Source organism: Mustela lutreola, chromosome 9 (assembly GCF_030435805.1).
Source record: "Mustela lutreola isolate mMusLut2 chromosome 9, mMusLut2.pri, whole genome shotgun sequence".
Taxonomy (NCBI): domain Eukaryota; kingdom Metazoa; phylum Chordata; class Mammalia; order Carnivora; family Mustelidae; genus Mustela; species Mustela lutreola.
Window position 1 is genome coordinate 8,059,007 of NC_081298.1, and position 9,797 is coordinate 8,068,803.

At 45.4% G+C, this 9,797-nt stretch overlaps 1 long non-coding RNA gene across 2 annotated transcripts; it reads right to left on the reverse strand.

The window, feature by feature from the left end:
* Positions 1–555: 555 nt before the first annotated feature.
* On the reverse strand, positions 556–8,324 carry LOC131808167 (uncharacterized). Of its 2 annotated transcripts, none has more exons than XR_009344703.1 (3): positions 7,885–8,324; positions 6,126–6,241; positions 556–978 (listed from the first exon to the last, which is right to left on the reverse strand). It is a non-coding gene; the product is annotated as an uncharacterized LOC131808167 (long non-coding RNA). The 2 variants fall into 2 exon arrangements; XR_009344704.1 differs by lacking the exon at positions 556–978 and adding an exon at positions 2,522–5,127.
* Positions 8,325–9,797: the final 1,473 nt, after the last annotated feature.

Genomic DNA, 9,797 nt, shown 5'->3' on the forward strand with positions numbered 1-9,797 from the left:
AGCAGTGATCATAGGTGCCAACGAAGGAATTCACCGGGCAGCCTTTGCCAAGAAATCATTTATCAGATAAGAAGTAAATGTCACTGGCTTGCCAGCATCAAAACTCAGCTCCAAATTGTGAAGCTGGAGAACATCTTTGCAACTCGTCTGACAGACACTCATTTAATAGCCTTAATATGTAAAGAGAACTCATAGGTGATTTTTTTTAAAGGCAACACCCATACAGAGAAGTAGAGGCGGCCAGTCAAGGAATGCAGCTACATCCATCACGGGCCTCCAGGTGGGGGAGGCGGTGCTGGCACTCTAGTCTACGTGGGCTGCTCCCCTAGAATGGGGTTGTTCACAGCCAGCCTGACCATACTCGGTATTCCTGCTTAGTAACCAACAGCATCGATAGTAGTAATTCAAGTAAGAACAAGAATGTTGTAATTTTTTTTTTTTAACATAAACTCTGTGCCCAGTATGGGGCTTCAACTCACAGCTCTGAGACCGAGCATCACATGATCTACTGACTGAGCCAGCCAGGAGCCTCTGTTGTAATATCGGTGGGATTTTTTAAAAAGGCTTAGTGGTATATACTTGACTTGCAATACACTGTGCTTATTGAAAAGGTATAACTTGCTATTTTCTGTCCTATGTATATACCTGTGAAACCATCACCCCCAATTAATTTAGTGAGCATATCATTCATCCCCTAAAGTTTTTTTTATAATCCTTCCCCTTCCTCTCCTCCCGACCCCCTATCATCAGACAACCAAATCTGCTTTCTGTCACTGCAGATTAGTGTTTACGTTCTAGAATTTTATATAGGTGGAATCAAACGATATATACCTTTTTTTTTTTTTTTTGGTCTGGCACCTTTCAGCGTAACAATTTTGAGATTCATCCTTATTATCACATGTACCATCTGGTCATTCCTTTTTCTTGCCGGGCAGGATGCCATTGTGTGGCTCGACCATAGTTGCCTAACCCATTCACCTGTTGATGGACATGTGGGTTATTTTCAGTTTGGGGCTACTGCAATTATAGTCACTATAAACATTTATACACAAGCCTCCTTATCGACGGATACTTTCTCTTCTCTAAGCGTGGACTGGCTGGATCATAGATTGGGTGTATGTTCGACGTTTTAAGAAACTGACAAACTATTTTCCATTTTACGTTCCTACCAATGGCGTATGAGTGTTTCAGTTCAACATATTTGCCAGCCCCTGGTAACGTCAGTATTTTCATTTCAACAGAGAATATCATAAATAATAAAGTAATCTAACAATGAGAATATTTTTAACCATAAAACTGGCAGAAGAAAGTCCTCATTGTTAATACCCAGTGCTGGCAAGAGTACAGAGGAGAAAACGCTCTTGTTACTGAGGGGAGAAATGTAAATTAGCATCATTTTCTGGGAACCAGCTTGGCCGTGTGTACCAAATGCCTTGAAATCTTTTATTTTATTTTCCTGAGCAATTCCACGTCTGAAGATTTCTCCCTATAAAACAAGGCTGCTTGCAAACATATCGCACAGCCCCCTTGTCTGCGGCGGGAGGTTTGGCATTCATTCGACTCCTTGAGAAGCAGCAACAGCATAGAACGCGAGAGGTGAACGCTGTCCGCGCTTCGGCTGGACCCATCCTTCAGATCTGATTTCTTTGACCCTCACAATGGTTTTAAATTATTTGAATTTCTTGCCAGCATTTCAAAATGAGGAGCTGTCGCATAAAAATCTATTTTCCAGGCCCCCCCCTTTTTTTTTTTGACAAATTAGGAGCTTGGACACACCCAGGGCCCACAGGGAAACAAAAGGCTGGCAGTGTCTTTCTGTGCCAGCCTAATTCACAGAATTGATTGTCCTGTGCTATAAACTGTGTCTTGGCTTGTCACTTGTACACTGAGAGTAGGGTGACCCCAGGATTTATTCTCCCCTTCCTGACCCCGCCCCAGTGTCTGACACAAAGAACAAATATTTGTTGAAAAATGAATGGTTGGAAATTACACTCGGTTCAAAGTATGTAATTACCGGGGTGCCCGGCCGGCTCTGTTGGAAGAGCGTGCGACTCCTAAGCTCTGGGTTGTGAGTTCGAGCCCCACATTGAATGTAGAGCTCACTTAAAAATAAGATATATTTTCCAAAGTGTATGTAATTACTTGAATTTAGATCAGCTAAAGGACAGAAGGACCATATTCTGTTGGGAAAGGTGTCAGCAAGCTGCAGTCTCTCCTTGTAGGTGAGAATGTAAATTAGTGTTTTGGGAGGACCTTTGGTAACACCTAGAAACATTTTTTTAAATTTTTTTATTTTTTTAAAGATTTTATTTATATGACAGACAGAGATCACAAATAGGCAGAGAGGCAGGCAGAGAGAGGAGGAAGCAGGCTCCCCGCGGAGCAGAGAGCCCTATGAGGGGCTCGATCCCAGGACCCTGGGTTCATGACCTGAGCCGAAGGCAGAAGCTTTAACCCACTGAGCCACCCAGGTGCCCCATCCTAGCAGCATTTTAAAGCCACGTGCTATTTGACCCGGTTATATCAGTTGGAGGAATTATCAGACAAGTATACATGAGTATATGAGCATTTGTGAACAAGAATAATCAGAGGGACACCTGGGTGGCTCAGTCTGTTCAGCGTCTGCTGTCAACTTGGGTTATGATCTCAGGGTTCTGGGATTGAGCCCCAAGTCATTGGGCTCCTTGCTCAGTGGTGAGACTTCTCCCTCTGACTCTGCCCATTCCCCTGCCCCCTGCTCCATCTCTCTCTCTCTCTCAAATAAATAAATAAAATCTTTTTTTTGAAAAAAGGAATAATCACAGCAATTTTTTATTGAAGCATAATTAACATACAGTGTTATATTAGTTCCAGGCATATAAGAAAACGATTCAGTAAGTCTCTACATTACTATAGCAATATTGTTCATTTGCGGAAGCTGGAAACAATGAAAATGTGTCTCAATAGGGGACTGAGGAAATGAATGACCCATCTATCCAGCAGGATATTCTGTAGTTTGTAAGGATCTGTATGTGCAGGTACTTCTCCAGAGCAAAGAGACAAAGACAAGACAAAGTCAAGTGTATGGTCTTATCCACAGTTTGTACATGGCAAGGGCATGTGTGTGCAGGTGTCTGTGTGTGTCGCTTGTATTTGCTAATACACATACAGCAAGAATCCTGAATCTCAGCACTGGTGGTGTTTGCGGCCAGACAATTCTCTGCTACGGGGAGCAGTCCTGCGCTGTTGTAAGATCTCTGGCTTCTACCCACCAGAGGCCAGGGGCACCCCTCCCTCAGCTGTGACAAACAGAAATGTCTCCAGATTCCGCCAAACGCCCCCAGAGTCAAAATTGCCCCCCAGAGTCAACATCGTCTGCTGGTTTGGAACCATTGGCCTAGAACATCTCTGGAAGAACAGACTAGGAACCAGTAACCGTGGTCTCCTCTGAAGATGGGAACAAGGAGACCGTGACCAAGAGAGGAAGGGAAACTTCATTTTCACCTGTTTTAACTCTTAGGCTTAAACTTTTAATTCTTAAAATACAAATATTATGAAAGTTTTGTTCGTATTTTTTTCTGGCGTCCAGATACCTTCGAATCAGAAACTGTTTTTGGAGGGCGCCAGGGAGGATCAGTCGGTTAAGCATCTGACTTCGGCTCATAACCTCAGGGTCCTGAGATCGAGCCCCGTGTGGTGTCGGGCTTCCTGCTCACTGGGGAGTCTTCTTGTCCCTCTGCCCCTGCCCCTGGTCGTGCTCTCGATCTCTCTCAAATAAATAAATAAAATCTTTTAAAAAACACAAACCTTTTTTAAAATGGAAATGTATCTGCCATAGAACCTTGTATAACTTTACAGTGTGCAACATTTTGACTTGATAAATGTATACATTGCATGCATGATTGCCATTGTAGCGTTAGCTAACACCTCCATTACCCCCCAAAATTACCATGGCTCCTTTGTGGTGGGAATAATGAAGACCTAGCCTCCTAGGAAGTTTGGTGTTTATAACAGTGTTGTTGTCTGTAATCACTGCGCTGTGCAATAGACCTCCAGGATTCATTTCTCTAGTAGTTGCAGGTTTGTATCCTCAGAGAGCATCTCTCCTGTCCTGTCACTGCTGCCTCCCGCCAGCCCCTGATAACCACCATTCTATTCCCCAAAACAGAAACCACTTAAGAAAATACAGAAAGGGGCACCTGGGTGGCTCAGCCATTAAGCATCTGCTTTCAGCTTAGGTCATGATCTCGGGGTCTTGGGATCAAGCCCCGAGTCAGGCTTCCTGCTCTTCTGGGAGCCTACTTCTTCCTCTCCCTCTGCCTGCTGTTCCCCCTGCTTGTGTTCTCTCTCTCTCTCTCTCTCTCTCACTCTCTGTCAAATAAATAAATAAAATCTAAAAGAAAATACAAAAAGTCCTAAGATACATTGGTAAGGAATTACCCTGTCTACTTAGCCCATTTTTTAAAAGTAACAGAATAGATTGTCGATTGCCTGAACTCATCCAATGTGCCCCATTTGCCAGATGAGAAATGGAGTCTCAAAGGAGTCCTAAGCCCATCTGACTAGCGACGGATCTACAGTAGCACCGCGAAGCCCTGAGACCCAGCCTTCGCTGCCATTTTGGATTTGCCTCCAGCGTAGAAAGCAGATCTTGACAATGACTTAGGAACTCAAGAAGGTAATGCCCATGACTCCGAGGTAGAACCATAGCTGCTCCCAGTCAGCAAGTGTCCATCTTGGCTCTGAGGCAGTTGGAACGGTGAAGTCAGGCTCCTCTACAGCCCCGAGACCCAATGTGAGACTCTTTCCGGCTGAAAATTGGCATCCAATCTCAAGCTTTTATTTACAAGAGAGGCCACAGTCTCTGGGTTGACCTGCTGATTATGCTCGTTGGGCGAATTATCTATGAATGGTAAGTAATATTTGTATGGTGCTGTGGAAAGCGCTTCTAGTTATGATCATGGCATCACAGAAACCTTACCAGAAAACTATGAACAAACTCTAGAGACGAAGAGGTAGCCTTGGACAGCTGCATTCACCAGCCCACCATCACACAGTGACTTAAATGCCGGAGCCAGGTTTGGATACCAAGATCAACCGAGCCTCTACTCTTTACTCATAGGAGTCTTACACTCGCCAAGAAAAATCCTATAAAAAAATAAAAATAATTTCCCAGCTAGGGAGTTCAATTCTTAACCAAGAACATACTAGTGAATAAGATAGGACAGTAAAGCAGGTAGCATCATGCCAAGTATATAATAAATCCCAAATAACCGTTTGCCATTAGGATGAGTCCCGTATCTTCAAATGTTAAGAAGAAGAGTATAGTATCATAGTTTAAATTGGTAGTGTAAAGTGAGATGAACCCATCAGGCTATATTATGTGGTTGCATAAAGGGTTTTTTTTTTTAAATATTTGAATTGGGGGCACCTGAGTGGCTCAGTGGGGTAAAGCCTCTGCCTTCAGCTCAGGTCATAATCTCAGGGTCCTGGGATCGAGTCCCGCGGACCCTCTCCAGTTGCCTATTTGTGATCTCTCACTCTCTGTCAAATAAATAAATTAAATCTTAATAAATAAACAAATAAATAAATATTTGAATTGGTTTCCAGCATTTCAAAATGGGGGCATTTCACATGAATAATCCCAACGTATGCCATCTGTTGGAAAACCCGTGCCTATGGGCTGGGTCTACGGAGCCCCCATCCCTGTAAGATCGCCCCAGTCCTCTCTGGCTTACCACAGACTCTGCACGGCTGCAGTAAGACCCGTGGGTTTGCCATTCCTCACCGGTGGGTGGGAGAGAGGGCTCTGGAGGGAGACGATGAGTCCTGCCGGGTTTTTGGCATCACTGCTTCCTAGCTGCCTGCCTCAGGGCGGATGATTTTACCTTTCTGAGTCTATCTTTTGGAGCTGTGGGGACCCGTCAACAGGGTCACTTGCCTGAAAGTGCGTAGCCCTGGACCTGAGGCACAGACAGCTTTCAATAAAGGTTAGCTTTTTGTGCTGTTAGGTGGAGGAAGTTGGAAAGTGGCTCCCTAAAGATGGTCACATCCTAATCCCTGGAACCTGCGAATGGGGTACCTGGTGCAGCCAACGTGATGCTGCTGACGAGACTGGGTTCCAGGGAGTTCCAGGGAGAGATTACCTTTGATGATCCAGGCAGGTCCAGGGTAATCATGGGGTCCTTGTCAGTGAAAGGGGGAGGCGGGAGGTCAGTGTCAGAGCAGGCGTGAGACAGAAGAGGGGTTGAAGAGGGGCGCTCTGCAGGCGGAGAGAGGGGCCACAAGTCAAGGAATGCACATGGCCTCTAGACGCAGGAAAAGCCAAGGAAGTGGGTTTGGGTTTTCCTCCAGAGCCTCCAGAGGGACACCGCCCTGCCAACACCTTGGCCTTCACCCAGGAAAGCCCATGTTGGACTTCTGACCTCCAGAACCATAAAAGAATAAATCCGTTCTGTTTTAAGCTGCTAATTTGGGGGCAGGTTCTTACAGCAGCAATCGGAAACTGACACATCGTCCCCGTTCTCGAAGATAAGCCTGTTCTCCCCATCGTCCAGAAGGAGGCGCGGTAAAGGGGAAGAACGTTGCCCTCCTGTCCCGCAGCTAGAAAGTGCAGGGCCCAGAGTCAATGCCAAATCCTTCTGAAACCCAAGTCCAACCCAGTTCAGCTTCAAGTGACTCCCAGTTATAGGGTCGTTCAGCTTCCATCTGAATGATCCCAGAAACAGACATATTGTTCCCTTCCCAAGGCTACTCTTTCAGCGGTTGGACAAGATCTACCATTATGTCGCCCATACACTGAGCTACTCTCTGCTGCCCTCTGAAAGACTTAAGATACTTTTATTTATAGGGGCGCCTGGGTGGCTCAGTCGGTGGAGCGTCTGCCTTCAGCTCAGGTCATGATCCCAGGATCCTGGGATGGAGCCCCGCATCCGGCACCCTGCTCAGCGGGGAGTCTGCTTCTCTCTCTCCCCCTGGCTGTAGCTCCCCCTGCTTGTGTGCTCACTGACACTCTCTCTCTCTCTCTCTCTCTCTCTCTGTCAAATAAATAAATAAAAATCTTTTTTAAAAAATGTATTAAAAAAAAACAAAAAACAAAACACTTTTAATTACAAATGCAGAAACCCGGTTGACCTAGCATAAGCAAAAAGGGGGAATTATCACCAGGATATAAAGATAACCCATGAGCCCATGTCCAGGAAGGCAGTCAGGCTTTAGAAGAACTGAAACCATGAAATGGGAGGCCGAAAAAAATTCGGCCATCCAGGCAAGACCTCTGCTTCTCGGCATCTCTGCCTCATTCTTTTCTGTCGGTTGATTTTCTTCGCTACTCCATTGTCATGAGAGCAAACGGCTGCTCACGGGCCCCAGATTTCCACATCACAGATCGAGTTCTCTGGAAAGGCAGACTGACTGTGCCTCAGGGCAGATCTCACATTCCCCAGGGAGACAATCGGATTGTCCTGGCCTCCAGCAGCCATCCATCCCTCGGCCCATCAGCTGTCAACAGGAAGGCCAGTGGTGAGGAACAAATATGGCTTCCGGGAAGCCGCCTCCCTGGCAACTGTGGAGTGAGGGGCACGGGGGAGGGGTGGGGAAACTGTGAGCCGAGATGATACACTCAAAAATGAGTACCTCACATTGATTTCCCTAAGGCTTGGAAACACACACACACACACACACACACACACACACACGAGATAGTAAGACGGCCTTAGAGCTTTGGAAAAGCTGTCTCTTCCCTTGTGGTCATCTCTTTTCCTGGAAACCATCTAGAACTTGCAGGCATTCCTCATTCTGACAGTTCCCAGATGACTCAACAACCTGACTACCCCCTACTCCCCCTCAGCCTACAAACTTTGGCAACACCTCCATTCAAATGTTTGATTTGTCTCCATAACTTACCTTCCTGCTCCGGACGTGCCTGTCGAGCTCATTTAAAATGGTTTTCTTGCTTTACCTTCCTTGAATCCACGATGCATACACTGGCTCTGTAAATGCAAGCTAAGATGGTGTCCTTGGCAGCTGTATACATCTGGCTCAAATTGAGCTTGTGGCCAGCTAGAAGCCCCAGATCTACTTCCCAGGAACCGCTGTCTGGCCAAGTCTCCCCATTCCCAGACTTAAATAATTGATGCCAGAATCCACATCAATCCCTGGAAAATATTCTCTTATTAATTCCTCTAATCCTTGATCTGACTCTATAGAGACCATAGTGAAGCGTGATGCTATCATCCCAATTTTTTGTCTCCTAGAGAGTTTACCTGTATACCTGAATTTTTTAGTCTCTAACCAAAATGATATCCCACATGCAGCAAAGACACACGAGTGGACCCTTCCTAAACTGCCACAACTCCATTAATCCACATCAAATATACTGAAAAAAATGCTGCAAATAGTCCAGGATCTTTTATTCCTGGAACAGGAAGGGAGGCTGCCCAAATTCCTCAAATATTTTGGATGTTTAATTTTTATAACAACAGAAAAGATCTAGCACGATTATAAATAATCTAGGGCATCAAGCATATGGGAAGACCTCTGGAAGGTTTTCATTAAGATGACTCATAATAACCCAGCAGCCCAGAAATATTCATATTCCCGTTTTATAGGTATGTAACCAAGGTTACCCAGAAAAAAAGTACTAGAGCTGAGATTTGAATGCAGGCTGTTGATTCATAGCCCAAGTGTTTAATCCCAGCACCAGGAGTAGGCAGGATATTTTTTTTTCTGTAAAGGGCCAGACAGTAAATATTTTAGGCTTTGGGGACCATACAGTCTCTGCCTTTATAGAGCAAAAGCAACTGTAGACAATCCATTAACAAACGAGCATGACTGCATTCAAATAAAACTTTATTTACAAAAACCAGCAGTATGCCTGATTTGGCCCTCAAACTGTAGTTCGCCAGCCCATCTTAGAAGGCTCTGCCTCCGCCACCCGAATGGCAAAATCCTGCTCCAATATGCAGCTCAAACATGCCTTTTAAGTTGCAATACTGGACATAGATGGTTTTCAGCCCGTGGTTCACAGATTGCCAGCCCATTCTCAACCATCTTGCTTTCTGATTTGATAGGTTAATTTATCTCACTGAGGGGTGCCTGGGTGGCTCAGTGAGTTAAGCCTCTGCCTTCGGCTCAGGTCATGATCTCAGGGTCCTGGGATCGAGCCCCACATCGGGCTCTCTGCTCAGCGGGGAGCCTGCTCACTCTCGCTCTCTCTCTCTGCCTTCTTGTGATCTCTGTCAAATAAATAAATAAAATCTTAAAAAATAAAATTATCTCACTGAAGGACCTGGAGTTACTGCCTAGTGTAGATCATGGCCAGAGCCAGCAAGACTGACAACTTTCAAAATACATCAAGATTCACTAATCTGGGGAAGCCTATGGCTCGGTCGGTTGAGCAGCTGCCTTTGGTTTGGATCATGACCCCAGGGTCCTGGGATCGAGTCCTACATTGGGCTCCGTGCTCAGCGGAGAGCCTGCTTCTCTCTCTGTCTCTGCCAGCTTGTGTTCTCTCTCTCTCTCATTCTGACAAATAAATAAAAAAATAAACTTTTTTTTTTTAAGTCACTAATTTGTGTAATGCTGCAGCATGAGGAATACAGCAGTAATTCCTCATGGGGCTACTTGTTTTAATACCATTTGTCACAAATGCCCAAATAAATTCATAGCAACACACACACCTCCTATTTCTCATGCTCCGAGCCTCTCATACGATCTCAGCTTCCTGGTGGTTGTGTTCTTTCCCTCTGGCCAGAGCGTTTTACCATTCCGTCATGCACACCTAAGTGCTGTACTGAGCCTGAGTCCTGAGGCCCATG